The sequence below is a fragment of the Lactuca virosa genome, chromosome 5 (assembly GCF_052849685.1).
Source record: "Lactuca virosa cultivar CGN04683 chromosome 5, Lactuca_virosa_CGN04683_v6, whole genome shotgun sequence".
In the NCBI taxonomy this organism is placed as follows: domain Eukaryota; kingdom Viridiplantae; phylum Streptophyta; class Magnoliopsida; order Asterales; family Asteraceae; genus Lactuca; species Lactuca virosa.
Genome location: NC_136430.1, coordinates 145,454,162 through 145,465,466, shown reverse-complemented (window position 1 = coordinate 145,465,466; position 11,305 = coordinate 145,454,162).

The following is an 11,305-nucleotide window of genomic DNA, read 5'->3' as shown; positions in this document are numbered from 1 at the left end:
AAGTTTATTTATGTTAATATATGTTCAACTATTTTGTATTACATTACTATAATATACATTCATTTATGTACATATATCTTCAATTGTGTTTGTTTATCTTTATTTGCTTATGTTCGTTAATTTATGTTCATTTAACATGTTCATGAACATAAACAAACAAAGATGAACAAAGTAATTTTTTAAATGAACGAACATGAACAATAAAAATCATTTGTTTATCCGTTCATTTTCGTTCATTTGTTCGGCTAACTTAAACAAACGAACATAAACAGGGCATTCATGTTCGTTCGGTTCGGTTTGTTTATAGCCCTACATCTGGGTCCTTATGCATAATTTTAGAAATTATATATATATATATATATATATATATATATATATATATATATATATATATATATATATTATCTTTCTTCCAAATACTTATTTGTCACCAATTGGATAAAAGTTAAATTTACCCAAAAAAAAATAGAAATGTAGAAGGATTATGTTAATTTTTATACTAACATTAAAAAATAATGTCGCTCATAAAGCATTTATCCAAATTTCAAAAAACTTGTTTTTTATTTTTTCTTTTCGTTTTTGATAAGTCAACTTATCCTTTCTAATTAATGAAGGTTTTTTTGCCACTTGTCACTTTCTCAAAGCTTTTGCCACATGTCATTATATGTGTAACAACGTAAATTTTCAAACCAATTTTTTTTTCAAATTTAAAGCACATTTTCCTCAATTCAAAACATCTCAAGTGTCATAATATCAAATCATCAAAACACATATCCAAAAACTGTATGTATAGCAAATCCAGGATCCTCTCAAAACATGACTCAAATCTCTGATGTGTGTACAATCAAGCCGGTGCCTTCCCGTGATCCTGAGAAGTACCTGAAACACATAACACATAACACGGTAAGCATAAAGCTTAGTGAGTTCCCCAAAATACCACTCATATCTCATCAGCCTCTCATGGCTATACTCATATAAGACCCTCTGGTCAAATTTGTCTCAATGGGACCCTCTGGTCCCACAACTCAAGTGGACCCTCCAGTCCCTCAACTCAGCAACTCAATATAATACATATCATACATATCACAAAGGCAAATAATAGGATATCTCAATACACCGTATATGCATATAAGATCCTCTGGTCACACATAGGTTACCACTCAAGGTAAGTATAGTGAGAAGACTCACCTCGTAAAAACTCGGATAATCTCGAACTCGAATCACCGGTCTAGCCTCCGCCTAACACAACGATAACAATCCCTAATTAATAAGTCTCTCACTGAAGCTAAACTAACCCTTCTACAAACTCACAGAAGAGAAAAAGACCATTTTACCCCTCTATGGCCTTAATAGTCCACAAATTGACCAAACCCTAAAAGTCAACGGCAGGGAGTACGTTGCGCGTACCAACTCTCTACGTTGGGCGTACTCGGCTGCCATGCAGGCATCGGGGATGCTCGACCCCTACGCTGCGCGTACTGGAATTACGCCCAGCGTACGTCCTAGTTTCACCCTACTCACTCATTTGATCTTAATCGTTAAGTCCTTGGCTCACATCACAGATCTGGACTCCCTATTAGCTCTTACTCCATAAAGTCAGTGACTTTAAGCCTTTGCATGGTTGGAATTGTCACAAACACACAAAACACTCACTCCCTTTTCTCAACAAGCTCATAGCTCTTGCATGGCTTGATACCAACGACCAAGATTGGATTTTTATGGCATTACACCACAAAATACACTCAAAGGGGGTGGATCATAGTCTCTGGAGTACAATATCACATAAAGTCTCCATCTTTTGGGACCAAACCCTAAAATACCCTAATAGGATGCAAAAAAACCAAAAGAATGAAAAAACTTTGAGCTTTATACCTCAAAGTGAAGCTCCACACTCAAATAAGCTCAGATCCAAGGCCTGAAATCCCATTCCTTCTTCTTCAAGACTCCTTCTTCACTCCAAAGAAACTCAAGAATGCTCTCAATGCTCTCAAATGCACTCACAAGCTCTAAGAACGAAAACTAGGGTTTAGGAGGGTTGGTGTCTAAGAATGGTGGCCAGGAATGAGGCCATCATATCCTTTAAATAGGGGACTCACCCTAAATTAGGTTTTTCACTATGGGCCTAGTACGCCCAGCGTACTAGGTGGCTTCCGCGTCAAATGCACGCATATGAGTACGCTGGGCGTACACTCGTGTACGCCCCGCGTACTCATCCACCACCTTTTCTCATAAAGGGACTAAAATGGCGAATTACTCAAATGATCAAGGGTTACGAAGTATACCTGGACTCGGGATGTTACAATATGAGATTTTACATTTATTTACATTCCACATGTCATTATGTGATATCTTTATTATTTTATTGATCAATAATCAATTCCACTAATTAATGACTCTACTATTATATATGTAAAGTATTCATTCTATTTAAATATTTATTAATTTACAAATATATTTGAATTCAAATGGATGCTCTAATCACACAACTAATGTCCTGTATTTAATGGTATATTTGAATTCAAAACATACCTTTAATTTTTTGTACTTTTAACTTGAATTTTAACAAAATTATTATTTATTCAAATTTTATAAATAAATAAATGTATAATACATCTCTATCTCGACCGTAATAAATAAAAAAGAACACCATCTTCAAAGAAGTATTTGAAAATTTTGATTCAAAACAACTATTTACTATATGTCAATAAATTTTTTATTAGTATAAATTCAATAGCTACTTATTCTTCATTTCGTTTGTATTTATTTCGAAAGTTAATTTAAAAAATATTTAATGTTTACACCTTAATTTTCAACATCATTATTTAAAATATATCAATAGTTTTTTATTAGTATAGATATAATTACTTATTCATTATATCGTTCGCATTTTTATGTAAAAGTATTTTTTTAATATTTAATATTAATACATTGATATTAAACTTTTATTTTTAATAAACTCGTGTAGTACACGGGTCTCACACCTACTATATTAATATATGAGAGAGAAAGATAAAATCTCAGTTGTTTATATGAATGAGAAAGATATACGTCAACTTATTTATACTATATATATATATATATATATATATATATATATATACACACACACACACACAGAGAGAGAGAGAGAGAGAGAGAGAGAGAGATGAATGATCATTTGAGAACTAACAGTTTTCCGAGAACTAAAGGTTGAACTTTAGATCAAAATAACCGAAGGCTATGATTAAAGATGGCATTTTTGTAAATAAGCTGAAAAACAAAGAAATGGGGGCATCGAAATTAAATGGCATTAGGGGTATTTTAGGCTTATATAATTTAACTCCATAAACACCTCTCCTAATCACCATTCCCCATCAGACCTCACACACCCACTCTCTCTCTCTCTCTCTCTCTCTCTCACACACACACACACACACATATATACATATGTTTTCATTGTTTCAGATCTTGATTAACAATTGATTCAGTTTTAATGGCTGCTGATCATCAATCGGCGAGCGCTTCCTCGCCTTGTTTCATCTTCACTTCAATGGAGGATAACGACCATGAAGACAAATGACCCTAACCTATCGGCCATCGCAACCCTACCATTGCAGCGCTAGCACCAAATCGGAAGTCACATGAAGACATGAAGACTACTTTGAGCCCTAAGGTCTCAAAATTGCAGGTTTGAATCTCGTCTCTCTCCTCTCAGCGTATGGAATAATAGAATCTGTAAGCCCATTCTCTTATTTTCATCGATTTTGACAGTTCAAGGGGATACAATGGCCAATCAGATGCCTGATATAAAGGAAGCATTTGGAAAATACTCTAATGATGGGTTCCATATGAGTTCCGATCAACTGCGATTGTTCATTGAGGAGTTGCAGGGCGGCGATGGTGCCTCAATTTCAATGTATCTAATCGATTCCCGAGTCTCCGTTATCTTATCCAACATAACAAACTCCATTGAATATGATTTGACCGTGAGTTGATCCATCTGTGACTATCGATAGGTATGTTACCCGTTATCTTCAAATCTTAGTTTTTTCTATTCCTTTTTTCTCTTTTAACTGAAACTGTTTGTGTGTTCTCTTAATACTCTTTCAGGTTCAGGACATCATCTGTAAGTTTTCTAAAAAAGGTCTCACCCCATCCTTGATTGGCGTTATTCTTCATGATCCCATGGTATTGCTCAGGTGAATAGCCTAACTAGGAACAAGATTCTTAGGATTCTCAAAGCACATGGTAAGCATTATCATTCTCTTAATCTTATTGTTATCTTAATGTTATTCTTTCATTTGTATTAATCTGTTTTGTTTACTAATTTTACAGGGCTTGCTCTAGAAATCCAAAAAGGATTTATACCACCTGATCAAGAAGACACATGCAACTAGAAAGCACTTAGAGAGGAACAGGAAGGATAAGGATTCTAAATTCAGACTCATTCTTGTTGAAAGCAGGATTCATCGTCTTGCTCCCTAATACAAGAAAACCAAGAAGCTCCTACCAATCTAGAAATAGTTTGTTCTCCATTCTAGTTTTTCTATAAAAAAAATTATTATATCTGCATTCTTGAATCTTGACACATGTGCATGTTTTCTAAGTGTTTCATTAAATCATCTTTTTTGTGAGGCACTTAGGGGTGCTTCACTCAAACTGTAACATGTCTTGGACTTATAACTCCTTTCTATTGGATTAGTGTCTAAGTCCATAACAACAATTGGTATGTTCTTGACTCGAGAGTAGCATGGTCCATTTAGGTTGCATATCACAAGGACAATTTGATAGGATGGACTTTTGAGAAGAGGTTATTTATGATTTGTTAATATATTGTAAGTCCTAATATATTAATATGAAATCATATTATTTAATTAGTATTGATCAAGAATTAGTTTGGAATTAATTTTGTGATCAAAAGAGACTAATTAAATAAATGGGGATTGATTTGGTAAATCATTCATTCTTATAAAGTGGGTTTGTGATCCATAGTTCTTTATGTTGGGCTAAACTCATGTGGTGAACCATGGATACTCCATGGAGGTTAAAACCCATGGAGCCTAAGGAATGTGGAAATTCATGCATATTAGGGTTTGCATGGTGTAACCCTAATTAAGCCACACTATATAAGAAGCCCCTTAGCCTCCAAAATGGTGCACTAGCTCTTAAAAAGATCATTTAGCCGATTTTGGTGTGAGGAAATTCTTCAAAAGTCATCCTTTGTCTAAAGGTGTGTTGTGATTCCATTTGAGGCATTCATACTATTGGTGCTAAGTTCTTAAAGGCCAAAACTACAATCTACAACAAAGAGGTAATTATATAACTCATTTCTATGATGTTTTTGTCATTTGTATGCTAATTGTAGGCTTTATGCATTGGAAAGAATATTGCATGTATAATTAGAGAAAACATAGATCCAAAGCATCTAGGGTTGCATGTACACCATAGGAGTGTTAGAATGCTCAAAACCCTTCAGTGGTATCAGAGCCTAGGGTTGTTTTCCATTATACTTGATGCTACTTGTTTTCAAAGCTTGAAAAAATCGATTTTCTGCTTTCTGGACAGTGGACTCGCCGAGTCCACTGGGGAACTCGCCGAGTCCCCTCAGAAAACTGACCAACTCTCCGAGTCAGTTCATGCACTCGACGAGTTGGTTGTCCAGAATGCAGATTTTCGAGGTTTTTGGCTAGAATTGGATTAGGATCATTACCCTAAGCTGTTTTTGAACTTATAAACCTGTTTTTGATGTGGTAATGATCATGCTTATCCAATTTAAAAGATAATTGTAAAAGTTTCATGATTTGTATTAGTTTAAAAGATTAGGCTAATTTCTTGAAACTTGTTTGATATGAATTATCTTAACTTATGAGTTTAATTAGATCATAGGCAAATTGTTTGATTTTCTTATTAGAACTTTTGATCTAATTGTTTTGATGAAATCCATAACTTGTCCTCAAGTTATGGAAAGTGAAGAGTCTCCTTTTTAAATGTCATCTTAAGTGGTTTTAATTCTTCCATAATTTTCCCTCAAGTTATAGAACTTGAAGAGTCTTTTACATAAATGTTTTTATGAACTCCATAACTTGTCCTCAAGTTATCGAATGTTAAGAGTCTTTTCATTAAACCCTATAATTAAACTCATAAGTTATGGAAACCAAAAGTTTTTGAATAGTTCAAAACTTGCCCTCAAGTTTTGGAATTTGTAAATGCAAAGTCTTACTTTGAAACATTTAGTTCCAAACCCTAGAATTTTAAAAGTTCAAAATTCAACCCTTATACTATTATAATATTATAGGTTTAATATTTATATATGTATAAGAGTAAAGTCAGTCTCACCGTTAGTAGGCCTCATTCACGAAGCCGGTCTATAAGGGGGGTATAAGGTTACTGCCTATAAAATGGCAATTTAATGGGTGACCACTCTCACCCACCGCTTCCTTGACTGGTGGAGGGTCGTTAGCCGAACGGGTTTGACAGGACATTTAAATTCTCATTAAAAGTATAATGAAATACTAAGTAACTAAACACTTATAAATTCTCAATCTTAGTTACTTAGGAAAATGTGAATTTGGTGTTAACCCATGAAATTGCACTTTGCACCTTGTTAAGTCGTTAGTGGAGCGTGTGTGGTTAACCGGCACACTAATTTGGGACTAAATATGTCTGGAAAAGGGTTGCTTGATGTTAATCATATATCAATGGAGCGTGTGTGGTTAACCGGCACATTGATTAGGTGGTTGTAACATTGAGTCTACCAAGCTAATTTGTATGGTTATTCACACCTTGTTTGTGATCCTCGGCATCCCAGTTACAAACTTGAAGGGCACAATCGAGATTTAAACATGGCATTGAAAAGTTCAATGAATCTCAAAGGATCTAGGAGTTTCAATTCAGTTAAAACCTAAAATTCTTTTTTGTTTTTCGTGGTGGAAATTGGTAAATCGTCATTTACCTACCTTCAAATATTTTGCATTCGGATTACGGCATCCCTCTTCCGAATTGTAAAATATTGTGTTGGGTCCTTGCCTTAATATTTCATGTTGGGTGTTATATTAAGGACTAAAATCAACTAACTTGAATTTCTCCCACTGTAGATGTCCAGTTCAAACAACGATGGTCTTCCCAAATCTTTTGGAACAAGCTTTCCTCTTAAAGATGATATCCCACACGACGATCAAGGTGAAAGATTAATCCCTTTGTCGTGCGTTAGTGGAAATGGAAATCATACTTCACTTCCTCCACCTCCTCCAACTATTCTCCCTAACCCACAAGTTCAAAGACTTGAAAAGTTCAAGGTCACTCAAGCCCTATTGCAATGAAACATCAAGATGGAAGGCATGTGTGTACTCATGTCTTCGAGATGAAGGTACATATTGACAGGCTGAGAGCATTGGGTGTCATTGTCTCGAGGAAGTTGGCTGTTGACTGGGTTCTTCATTCACTTCCTGAGTCATATAGTGAGTTCATTAAGGACTACTATGGGACAGACAAATGACATGACCCTTATTGATCTTTCCTATTTGCTTGTTGCTGCTGAATCAACAATGATTTGGCGCACTGGAAAAGTAAATTTGATTGGAAGATCTACTTCTCAAACTTCCATGGACATTGACAATGGTAACATTGGAAGTCCAGAAAAGATTTCTCTTCCCAATGGAAAGGGATCGGCCATAGTCAAACCGGTTGACCAAATGGTAAAGAGAAAGGCTAAGTCTGTGATTGCCTCTTGTGCCAATGCAAAAGAAGCTATTTGTTTCTACTGCCATTTGAAGGGGCATTGGAAGCGAAGCTACCCTGACTACCTGAAAGATCTGAGAGAAGGTAGAATCAAAAAGGTTTGACTCTGCTTCAGGTAAGTCTACTATCTGACTCTATTAAGTTCCTAATTGTTGATTCTTAATACATGATGTGACAAGGTGGCATTTTGATGTTTTGTAGGATCATGCAAAAGGATGGAAGCTTAAAGGAAGAGTATGCTAAATCTGGTCGCGAAGATGGACTTCAATCGCGTGGTTCGATGATCGGATTTTTGAACTGCTGCTTAAGAGTTATGATAGATTGTTTAGAAATTTGTAATAGCATAGTTTTCATTTTTAATTGCATTGTAAGGAAAAGTTTTTCTGCATTTTATAAATAATTAAAATTTTGTTTTTATTTTATTATATCTCCTTGCAATGGAATTTGTAAAAAAATGATATTTCTATGTTTCTATGTTAGCAATATGAATTTGATTCTTTCGTTTGTGGAAGTGTCGAGAATTTGCCAAATAAGGAAAGATTCTCATCACCCAAGTTTCAATTGGATAGAAACTTGGAATCATGCAAATTGTAGTGTGTAATGAATGAGAACCTTTACCTTTGGGAAATTACGACTAATTCCTTGTTCAGATGTATATGTGAGTCAAGTGAAGGACTAGGGGTCGGGTACACTGGGTGTGCACTGGTCAGGTCCACCTCAAAGAACGATAAGACTATTCGTCATGATTTACTAAAGTTTAGTAAATATGGTTATGCTTACAATTTAAGTATAATTCCAAATCATTGGAAAAAGTTCAGTGTATGGCAGAACGAATAAGAAGAATCAAATTAGGCAGAAAGATAAAAGTTTCTCCAATCTGAAAAGATGGGAGAGTACTTTAGTATCGTGTTTTATGATCATCTTAATGATTATGGAAAACCATATCACAATTAATCCTATAAGGATATCTTAGTGTATTTGTATGGCTAAGAAGAGGAATCGTGAATTGTTGAATGGTTAAATCAAAAAGGTGAATCATACTTCGTTCCAAATCGAGTCTTAGAGTCATACTCCAAGATTGTGCCTTGAGTGACATAATCTTAAGGAAGGTTTAAAACACTCATCAAATGTAGAGTAAAAAGTTTCTTACTCTTTTACATTTGAAATTGGTATGTTGTGATGTCTTGGTAAGTATAAAGACCAACTAAGGCCAATTGTGTGAAGTGTTAGTCTTGATTAGAATCTGCACTAACTCTTGAATATTTGTGTGTCAAGGAATGGTTCATGACAAGACAATCTTATATGTCAAGAGGCCAGTGGGAGTCTTAAAGATCTTGACAAGTTTCAAGAACTAATCAAGAATAAACCTATAGTTAATCACTAGCACACGACTTGAGGTTTATAACCTATCGTGTTGACATGCTCTTGTTTCTGTGCCCATTCCAGTTAAGTTGACTATGCATGTGAGTTCTATGAGTTCTCAGTTGTTTGCATAACAACCTGGAAGCAATGGTAGGCCCTTGTGCTGCCAGGTGGCAAGAAAATAAGATTGAACAAGTTCAGTCCATATGGTTTGGATCTGTTACTAACCTTGTCTTGTGATTATGGTTATAACACATTCACATGGATAGGAACACTATACCATAAAATCTAAGTGTCATAAGGTTTATCTCCAATTTATGAAAATGATTATGAGGAAACACTTTCACTAAGTAGACTTTAAGGAGATAGCAATTATGTTATTTGCATTCTAAAATTCGATTATGATTACGACATCCCTCTTCATAATTCGAATTGTGAGAAATGGAAAAAAAGGTCTAAACATTTGAGACATATTGCTGTAAGTTCTAAAATTGTTTAGACACACATGTGAGCTATCTAAGGAAAGGTGTATGAATTTGAGAAGCCTAGAAGTCTTATCGAAGCATCTCGTATCGGAAATCTGAAGTTTGGTAAGAAAGTCAATAAGTATTGATTTCTAGAAGTCCAGCTGATTTCTGAATACATGTCAAAGCTAGTGGGAGTATAAGTGTTATGCTAGTAAGATAATAATTATTATGCTAGTGGGAGCATAATTATTATGGAAAGTGTTGCAAGTTAGCAATGTTAATTATAGAAAACAAAAGTTTCAATTTGCAAAGATGCAGGGTTTGAAAAGTTGTTTTGCTATAATTAAGGAGAGGAAATTATACTTCATTTCAAAATCTAAAAGCTTAGATTGAGTTTTTAATCAAATTTAGTCAAATATATATGAATGTTATGTTGCAATGGTTCAACATAAGGAAATTCTATATATGGAAATGTTAATTGCGTTCTCAAAATTTGATTATGATTACGACATCCCTCTTCATAATCAATATTTTGAGAACATGGCAAATAAAAATATTATAACAAAAGACTGATCAAGTATCGTGTCTTTATGTTATACATTATGAATAGCATCCCATATGCTTCGGGTATAGGATCGATTACATATGCTATAATATTCTCGTGTTCTAAATTTTTAAAATGCCTAGGGAATTAAGAGGGAAAAATGAATAGAACTGGAGATGACTAAAGTGGTTAAACAACTGTTAAGGACAATCCACGGTTCGCCAAGGATTGGTCGCTTAAGGACAGTTGGAAGTATAATAATGGATGGAACATATTGACACTATTATGAATAGACAGGATTTTATTAATAATGAGTTGTCGTATGGCAAGATATGGAATGTTTCTATATTGGGTGTTGGAGATTAAGAATATATGAAAAAGTTAGAAACTTTTATGCAAGAAGGATGTTCAAAGGAATGTACTCTGAATTTGAGACTTCGCTTCCTTGGAATTGTTTTGTTATTAATCTCCAGTGGAAAGTTTTGTAATATCGTTGGTCAAGTCTCTGTGACTTTTGGTACCATGACGTTACAAAGGCTGCATTGGATGATAGTTTAGCAGTGACAAGAATTTGGAATTCTTACACTTGCAATAAAGATTTGGAACTGCGAAATGACCATCATTGAAATATTTTGAGAACATGGCAAATAAAAATATTATAGCAAAAGACTGATGAAGTATCGTGTCTTTATGTTAGACATTATGAATCACATCCCATATGTTTCGGGTATAGGATCGATTACATATGCTATAATATTCTCGTGTTCTAAATTTTCCAAATGCCTACGGCATTAAGAGGGAAAAAGGAATAGAACCGGATATGACTAAAGTGGTTAAACAACTGTTAAGGACAATCTAAGGTTCGCCAAGGATTGGTCGCTTAAGGATAGTTGGAAGTATAATAATGGATGGAACATATTGACACTATTATGAATATACAGGATTCTATTAATAATGAGTTGTCGTATGGCAAGATGTGGAATGTTTCTATATTGGGAGTTGGAGATTAAGAATATATGAAAAAGTTAGAAACTTTTATGCAAGAAGGATGTTCAAAGGAATGTACTTTGAACTTGAGACTTCACTTCCTTGGAATTGTTTTGTTATCAATCTCCAGTGGAAACATTTGGTACCATGACGTTACAAAGCCCGCATAGTTTAGCAGTGACAAGAATTTGGAATTCTTACACTTGCAATAAAGATTTGGAATTGCGAA